Here is a 10,165-nt window from a genome sequence, read left to right as displayed (position 1 = left end):
TCCTACGTCACACCAATGGATGTGTCTATATACGCACAAGGCGGCAGTGAAGCGGAGCCGTACAGGAACGACGCAGATTTGAAAGAGGAAAGCAGTTCCACCACAACTGCGCTGGAGATCACGTACGGTACCGTGGGAGACGCCGATATTTCTTCTATAATCGACGAAGAAGACACGGAACTACCAAATATGGCAACCCAGAATAATATGTTTAGTGACACACCAGCAATCTTCATCAGCAAAGATAATCTTCAGGAGGGCGAATTTCTGAACAAGGGAAGTGAATCACTTTCGCAGACTCCGGGAACCAGCGAAGCAGGGCTGCACCACCCTTATGAGGCATCAGAAGGAAACTGGGACGACGGACTACTTGATTCTGGGAGTACCGTTCAAGTTGGCGACGAAGATGGCATCAGGGACGGTACAGACGGGAAAATAGCTCCAATCACGAGAGATAAAAGCAACGATGGATCGGAGGCACAGGCTTCCGGCACCAGGACAAGTGTCCAAGAGGACGATTTCGATAAGATTGCCAGGGAGGCGTATTCTTTTACCGAAGACACAAGTGAAGCAGAATTGCCCAGGAGTAATCCCACGACAGAGCGAAATGCCGACGAAGCACCGGCAAGGACCCTCGGGATCGATAACGGTGACGGGAAGACTTATATACGCAGCGAGTGGGACTGGTCTGAAATAGGCTCTGTCGTTCCTGAGAAAAGCAGAGACCTTCAGATGTCCGTGCCAGCAAATCGAGAACGCACGCGCAGCTCCTACGCTGCGAACCGCACCGTCGCTCGGCCACTTAAGCTCCCACCCACGGCGCCCGTGCCAGTGGCATCCAAGGTACGCCCACGTGCAAGTCATCCAAAGACGAGGAACGCGACGACGCCTGCAGAAACGTCAACGCCAACACGATCTAACGGCCACCGGACGCAACGGCACAGTTTAGGCAAATATAACGGTTTGGTGGTCACGCCATGGCACCCAGTGAGTTCCCAGGTGGCCCACAGAAATGCGTCCTTGGAAGTGCCCGTTGGTTCGATGGGAAGCAACGCGTCAACGGCGACCATAGGTCAGGGTAGTACTGGACACGAAATGACCGGGCATGTGACCATTAGCTGGACTAGTCTTGATGATAGACGCCGTCCAGGGAGCTACAGAAGTGCAGCTACTTTTCTGACGAAACAGAGTACGCGTGTCACGCTTGAAGGTTCGTCAAGCTCGCCACAGAAACTAACGCCACATGCAAAAAGCAGCCCTGTCATTATTACCTCACGAAAAAATGGCGCTGCTACGTTGCGAAGACACAGTCGCACTACGGCGATCGCCCATAGGGAGGCGAACGAAATGCTGCGCAAGAAAGGGCGCTCAACTGCGCTCAATATGCCACGACGAGATAATGATAACCGCGTCTCTCCATTGGTCAAGCAAGAGCCGGTCATCGTAATAACCATTGATCCCCAGAAGGCTAACAGCTCTGAACATCGTGATGTCAGCGTTCCTACTTCAAGCACGATGGTTCGGCGCAATGTTACAAAACGCGAAGTCATTAGCAGAGAACGCTTCGCCACTACACCGCTTACGCGAAAGATGGAAAACTATTTTCCAACGACATCGTTTCTGATACGTTCGCGAAGTTACGTCGCGGATACTAGTGCGCGACGTCATTTTAGTGTTGATACGCCGTCGCTAAGTTTACAGGACACCGCGACTTCCACCGCTCGTAATTTCACGGTGATGACTAAAAGGAACAACAACGCGCACGATAACTTTGTAGAGAAACGTGGTGGAGGCCACAGCTCATGACGTCACATTTAGGTGCCTATCATCGCCGATAGCTTTACGCGTTTGAGTTAAAAATGGACTGAGTTGTGTAGTGAAAAACACGACGAAAGAAGAGTGGAGGGTCAATGGAGCATGTTTTTTCCTACTGGTACAATCGCTCCCAGAACTGCTTTCGAGGTCAACTTTTATAGGTGATATACTCAGATATGTATTGGAATAAACGCACTGTTTCAGGCCTTACTTATCTATTAACTGCATGCTGACTAAGGCAAAAGTAGATTACATTATCATTTCGTAATTACGCGTGTAATTTCTGAGTTTGCCTATGTTTATCGCACGCCGTTGGCGCTCCCTTTCAAAATTTTCTGGTAGGCGTTTCTCCCGCAAGAGTAGAGCGGACGTGATCAAATAATATTTAAATGGGTAAGCATTCTTTGGCGGGTACCCGCCAATCTCAGTCTGTCACGCGAAAAAGGTAACGCCTTGTACCTGCATGAAAATGCCTAATTTGCGTCTATTTATTCGTCACAATAGAGTACATGTAGATTATTGGTAACTTTAAAGCGATAAGGAGCAATTGATACAAAAAATATAAAATTGATCACAGAAAATACCCTTAGGAGTACATAGGGCTCCATAGAAGATGCATGGGGAAGACTATAGTGGGGGCTAGGCCAACTTTCAATGTGGTGTGGCCCAACTTCTGCGGGTGGCGCACACGTGGTGTGTCATAAATTCTGCTATATATGGGGTCACTTGCTTCCAAATAAAACAATGTTGCAAGTCTGCTTTCGTATGTCTCAGCCTCTTCTTCGTCCTCGTCTTGTGCGCAAAAAGCGGCATTCATGTCCTACCAACGTGCCCAAACAGTCACCGTGGAGGCCCAACTGAAATTTGGACGTGGGTCAACTCGAAATTTGGTGGTGGGCCTACTTCAAGTTTGCGGGTGGGCCAGCTGAGGTTTGGGGGTATATTTACGCATACTTACGCAACTCCAGTGGAGTTTCTGCACACTTTCTATGGAGATAACTAATAAATAAACTTGTTGGTATATCGCACAACCTAGAGCTCGTTTCACTTGTCTAGTGATTTATTTGATTACCATAAATGGAGATATAATATTTCACGCGGGTCTTAATGATGGTTACTGTGCCGTCCGCAGAAAGGGGCCTGTCACGAAAGTTAAGGCTTTCTTTCTAATAATTCGTTATGTGAGGAAAAATTCGAAATATTGGTGCAGTAGAGCTGCAAAAAGGGTCGTCGCAAGCCTCGAAGTCACTGGATTGTGCCGTTCGCAGCCAGACAGCCAGAAATATAGTATAACGAAGTCATGATGACGTTGCAAGACTTGAATGGCCTTTCCCGCAACGCTCTAGAATTTTGGCAGGGCCTGCACCGCAAGGTCTATCAGAAGGCCTACCATTTCTCGATCTGCCATAAAGCGTTTCACGGATTCGGCACCTTGCATAATAGAAACGTTGTTGCACAGTAGAAGGTAACTTATAGCAAGGCTCGCGCAGGTTAGAGGACATCTGAAGGAAACATGTCTTGCACTCACTCTATATACATTCCATCCCACAGGGGCGTCCTCGTCAGCAGGCGTTTGGTGTGTTGTGCCATCACGGACCCGAGCACATGGAGGTTGGAGCCTCCCGCACGTAGCCGTGCGCTACTTAGCCGTGTCCGAGGAAAAGGGGTTCCTTGGGGTTGAGTTGATGCGGGGCGGGCCAACAGAGACTTTTGGTATGGTTACGCATACTTAGACAGCTCGAGTGGAGTACCTATACTTTTTTGTTGCGTTCTATGTAGATAACTCATAAATATCTGTTAAATAGGAAGAGTCACGCAGGTTTGCGGATATCTGAAGAAAACATGCTTCGCACTCATTATATGTCCATTCAATTCCGCAGGGGCGTCTGCGTCAGCAGGCGTTTGGTGTGTGGCGACACCACGGACCCGAGCACAAGGGGGTCGCGCCCTCCAGCATGTAGCCGTGCGCAGCTTAGCCGTGTCCGGGGAAAAGGGGTTCCTTGGGGTTGAGTCGATGCTGGGCGTTTGGATCTTTGTGGCCCCTCGGTGGAGCCAGCATAGTTCTATGGCATCCGCTTCTCGTAGACGGCACCCCAAGAATGACCCGACTGAGGGAAACCGGCTGGTAGCAGTTTTCCATCGCCCTGTCTGATCTTTTGCTTTCCTATTTTTGCCTTCTTGTCTTCTTTTCACTTCAGTGACTTCTTTCTTTTCGTAGATGGCTTGGGTTAACATTGTGTAGTGTAGCGAGTCTTGGGTATAGTATATTGGGTTTAGTAAGAATGTACGACTGAGGCATACCTCTTTACATGTCACGCCCTGCTGCGTCTACTAGTTCAACTCTGTGGTGGGTGGCTGCTACTGCTACCGAAACACTGTAAATGAGTGTAGGTACCCTATCATTTCCATCATTTCCTTATCGTAACCTTCAGAAGAAGAGACAGCTCTATGAATTTTTTGAACTTTTTCACCCGACCGAGAGACAGGTTTCCCCGCTTTCATGTTGTACAAAGCGAGAAAACTGAAATGTCAGCAAGAAGCATTTATCCTTTTGTTGTTGCGAATTCTTTGACTGACACCCTTGGCACAGGATATAAGATGACGAAAATGGTCAGTGAACTCCTCGAGGTTAGCAACAACCAGAAGGTAACCAGTCTTCTGGAATTCACAAATATCTGATTGCTGTAGCACCCAGTCAATTGAATAATAGCACGCACCGAGTAATATCTGAAGCTGATCTCATTGAGCTGAGCGAAACCTAGCTCCTTGATGGCTGGAAGGAATAAAGTGGGACCAATGTGCAGCTCATCAACATCCTTTGTGGCAGCAAAGGAAATTCCCACTAAACGTATCATACTGACGCTTGCATCCAGCGTCCTTCCACGGACTATCAAAACAGGATATACTAAGATAACCGCCAGACTGTACACTCAAAATCCTCGATGATGCTTCCTATGTCAAAAGTATGGCGACGGCTCGAGGAGCTGCTGTGACCAACTCACCTGTGCGAAATGTGGCGCCCAAAGACGCCCCTCGGACAACTATGCTGACACAGGCCACTGTGTGAACTTCGACAGTGACCACGCACCGTGTTTGCTATTCTGTCCAAACTGGAAAAAGAAAAAAGAGAACATCACGTTTAATGGAACCTGCAAATGGTGCTCGGTATATCACGGCACCGCTTATGCTGATGCCGCGCGTCAAGGGGCACCGTCATTTGTCCGACCCGTGCCAAGTGAGCCGTCGACAGCGGCCCACGATCCCGTAGTGGAATTAGCTAAATCCGCTCCGCCCACTCAGCGATAGAGCTCAGCAGCCGGGCCACAAGGCCTCTTCTTTCCAAGCCAGGTCTCAAACGCTAACGAGCAGCCCGCAAGCGCGGGCATCCAGTCCCTCCTACAAGGCAATGGACACAACTTCTGCGCCTTTGCTGCCGAAGGACTGCCGCGGTTCATTTGACCGTAAGAAAGAAGAACAAGAGATCAAATATCTAGACAAGGATCCTTGAAGATAGATTGAATTCCTACTTGACGCGCAATACACTTTTCTACAAAAATTCTTATGGCGACGCAAATGATGTGTTGAAATGTTAGGGGCCCATTCACCACCGTAATGACGTAAACGAACTGCTATCTGAATATCAGCCTAAAGTGTGTGTTTCCAGGAGACTCGTCTAAGTTCCGATCGAACAAATTTCCTTCGGCGATATGCCATCTTTGGAAAACGACCGTGATGACGGTATTGCCTCGTCCGGTAGTGTCTGTTGCTCGTCAACATACAGCATTCCAGACGTCCTTTGAAACTGTTTCTGTACGAGCTATTCTGTTCGACAAGCTGGTAAGCGTATGTTATGTTTATGTACCGCTAAACTACCAACTCACCAAAACAGAATTCTACAGCCTCACAGACCAGCTCCCAGAACTTTTCATTAGTACCTGTGGCTTTAATGGCCACAGGGCTCTCTGGGGAAACACCATTTGTGACGAGAGACGTCGACTGATAGAAAACTTCCTTGTAAACTACAGTGCATGCCTGTTTAATAAAACGGAACCGACCTATTACAATATCTTGCACAATTCATACTATCGTATAGACCTACTGATTGGCTCTGCAGCTCTTCTTTACTTAGAGTGCGAAAAGGAAGTTCTTACGGAAGAGACGACTTTCTTGTAATGTTAAACGTAATGCAGCAACGCGAATGTCCTCCACATTCATCTCGGTGGAAACTAGCATCCGCTGACTGGGACCATTTTAAAGAATCAACTCACTTATCGCGAGATTTTATCACCGATTTAAGTATAGACGACGCAATAGCGTATTTTACCGCTTTCATCATTGACGCAGCAAACAAATGCATTCCACTATCAAGCGGTAGCTCATGCATACAGGCGAGTCTCTTGGTGGAATGACGACTGCAAGAAGGCGCGGAAGAAACAAAATGTAGCATGATGCATGATGCTGATGATGTTTGTTCTATGCGCGATCCCAAAGAAAGCATGCACTGTTGGCTTCACTTTGCTGAGGGCTTTTAACTTCTGCCTTACGGGGGTACGAGCCATAGATGATAATATTCTGTCAATGCTACGCCACGAAGAAATCGCGGGATCCTAGTCAGAGACAGCTTCGCTGTAAAATAGGATTCTGGTTCCACATCCCAGTATCAAACTGTATGGGCAATAGACACCTGTGAACAACGAGCACAACTCTTAGGCAACATGCTCCATGCAAAGCTGACTTTCATTCCACACATCAACTATCTCAAGGCGAAATGCCTAAAAATGAACTTACCGAAAATTTTGTTTCACACAACATGGGACAGTGACAGGAAGTGCTTATTCAACCTGTACAACAGCCTGGTTAGATCGTGTTAGAATTATGGAGCTGTGGTATAATCACTCTGCGGCGCCGCGTGGGTTAAAGGTACTGGATCCCGTCCACCATCTAGGTATCCGCCTGGCCACAGGCGCCTTCTGAACAAATCTATACGTTGAATTGAATGAGTGATTCCTTCACCTGTAAAAGAACATAGACGAGTTTCACATATTTCCCCAAAGTACAGTCTAACCCTCAACATTCTTGTTGAACATCCGTTAACGTATGACGTTTCCTGCAGTATTCCGTAATCGACCCTAAGTGAAGGAACTTTTTTCAATGCGGGCGAGAATACTTAGGAAATTCTCAAACGTTGTCTAATGGCTCCGGCGAAGCAGTTACCACCATGGCAGGGGCAATTTATCGAATATGACACATCCTTTGTAGAAGCCACGAATCGTGCTGCTGATTTACGCATTCGCATGCACTTTCGGGAACTTCTAGCGAAGCACTCCTGTCCTGAATTTCTACACATGCATCAAAAGTGGCATGCTGGCGTTTCTTATGCGGCTGTCCGTAGAAACAAGCATTTTCACGGCATAAGCCTATGCTGTGTTGATGGCTGCAAGGCACATTAAGCAGCTAAAAATATAAAAAGCAATTATATACAGATTCATTAGGCGTAATTAAATCTTTAATGTCTCTACAAAAGATGAAAAAGTCTGTATTTACTTATCTCTATCAATTTTGTGGATTATACGTGTACAATTGAATAGGGGATCGCAATGCCTTGGAAAACTACAGACTGATCTTTATACTTCGAGTGTTTTCTAAACCGCTCTAAAAATTATTCAGGCGAGACTATTAAAATTTGTTGGTTCAGGCTACTTGTTCACACCATATAAATGCTGATTTCGAAAAAAAATCTACAGATGTGGGTCTACTGCTACAAAAAGAGTACTTGCTCACCCAATTTTAAAACGGATCTTTTAAAGCTCTCCACTTTGCTGATCATGCGATGTTCATAACAAAATTCCACTACTACGGTATGCGAGATCAGGCTGTTTCGGTTTCCTTATCATACCTACACAACTGCAGACTGGTTGTACACATAAACAATGCCTTAGAACGACAGAAAGCTGAGCTAGTTGGTAAGGATTCATTATGCAAAAAAGGAAAAAAGGCGTGCAGACAGGACACAAGAGTAGAGAGGTGTTCGTGTTGTCCACCTCTCTACTCTTGTGTCCTGTCTGCATGCCTCACTCCTTTTTTGCATAAACAACGCATGTTGCGACGCAAAACCAGTAACCTGTGGTGTTCCGCAGGGAAGCATACTTGGACCTCTACTTTTTAATATTTGCGTTAACGGCTTTGTTTAATTAATAAGCTAATAACTAATATTTCCAAATGTGTAGGTATACTTGCACGACTGTTTTCCTTGCTTCCAGTTTCCGTTAAGATAACACTTTATAACAGCTTGTTTTTATCGCATGTCAGTTATTGTTTTTTGGTATGGGGAAGTACAACAGCAACGAACATTAATAGACTATACAAACTACAGAAAGAAGCGATTAGGCACATTGCTAATGTTGACTATTATGCTCACACGGGAGAATTATTTAAGCGGTTTAACATTATCCCCATTCATCAGCTTTACGAGTATTACCTAGCGATAAGATATAAAAAATTCCTGCTCAACACCAATCGAGCTTTTTTGGATATTTTTCAACTTGAACCATACGCTATCCCATACCCTACTCGTCACCAACAACACTGGATCATTCCATTGTACAGAACACACTTTGGCCGACAAATGCTTCGCTTCACTGTTCCTGTTTTATGAAACAAATGAATTAAAAAAGGACAATAATTGAAGAATGGGGCATAAGTGTTATTAGAGAAGCCCTTTTATCATGAAATCAATGCAATATTATTTATCACTAACTAAACTTTCAGTGTATATTGGAATTTGTCTTCATGTATTGTACTGTATAGTTTAACCATAAAGGAATCTGTGTATCTATATTTTCAGTTCATAATGAATCTATGTGTATTACGACTTGTAAAATATTAACCCCCTTCTTGCTATGAACGAATTTTGTTCGTCTGTCCTCAATGCATTCCATGTATCAGGGAGGCTCGTGTTCCCCTCAAGTGACTCATGTCAATTTTATCTCGAGCCTGCCTTCATCCTTGAGATGAAATAAACTGATTTGATTTGCATTAACCGAACAGCAAAGTTTATAATATACGCTGATGACACTTGTACTTTATTGTCTATAACTGACATTCACAGCTTCGAGAGAGCTGTAGAATAAATGAGCTCCAGAAGTGGTCAAACTATAACCCTAAGGGTATGAATAAAGCAAAAAGAAAGTCAGGTATATATATATTCCGACCGAGGAATAAACAACTTCCCGAGCATGCCGATATAATACTAAGCCCGCGCCAGATAGAAATCATTGATCGCTTTAGATGTCTTGATGTGGTTTTTTCCGCTCACATGTCGTGGGAACCGTGTACAGAAGACACTTGATCAAAACTAGCTAAATGCACTGGGGAATTGTCAGTCGCTTAAAGCATGTTCTTCCGAAAAACTTAAAAAAATTACTTTACAATGCTTTTCTATTTACTCCGATATAAATTACTGCTATTTAGTGTAGGGAACTGCATCACACACAAGTGTGCAACGCATTCTTCTCTAACAAAAGAAATTTACTCATGTCATATATAATGCACATTATGGAGCACCAACTTCCAATTACTTTAGGGGAACTGGAATCCGTAATGTCCATCATTTATACAATTATCGCTTAAGAATTAAGTTTAAGCTAGAGGCTCAAAATAATGTATATAACATGCCTAATTTGCTCAATTACGGAAAAAAGAACATTATCGTTCAGCTAAACGTTGTGAATCCTGGGAAATGCCCACCATTCGTTCAAACACAGCCAAACAACGTTTGAGTTGATGCTTTGATCGCTTCTGACTAAGTGTCAAATGACTGAATTTCACATGTTTACCAGCACATACCGCGAAATTTGCAAGTATTTAACTAAGCGTTGAGCTAATTATTATGTTGTGTGGTAGCATTGTACTGACACGTATATTGTCACAACTGAACACATCAACTGAAACGGATCATTATCAGCCTGGTTTCTTTGCTATGCTCGTGAAGACATCTGCGTGGGCCTACACAACGTTCCTCTTTGCTCTATTACAGTTTTTGTTATACACAATTTTTTCGTGAGAAGTGTAATATGTGTTCGCTGATCCTGCTGCTGAAAGAAAAAAGGGGACTGTGGCTTCGTCAAGCTGTCTACGGCCGCATTTAGTACAGCTCCTGTATCAGTAACTAAATGGATCGAAATAAATGATTTGATTTGATCTCATCAACACGTCGTAATATGCTGGGTACCCGGCCACAGAGGTATCACGGCTAATGTGGGGCGTTATAACATAAAACTATTCCAAACTTTTCTATTCCACTTCTGCAACCAGCTCTCCGCGATTGGTCAAAAACTTTTTTGGACCACCC

The sequence above is a fragment of the Dermacentor variabilis genome, chromosome 6, assembly GCF_050947875.1.
Source record: "Dermacentor variabilis isolate Ectoservices chromosome 6, ASM5094787v1, whole genome shotgun sequence".
Classification (NCBI taxonomy): Eukaryota; Metazoa; Arthropoda; class Arachnida; order Ixodida; family Ixodidae; genus Dermacentor; species Dermacentor variabilis.
The sequence above is the reverse complement of the archived record's forward strand: the minus strand, read 5'-3'. Positions refer to the sequence as shown.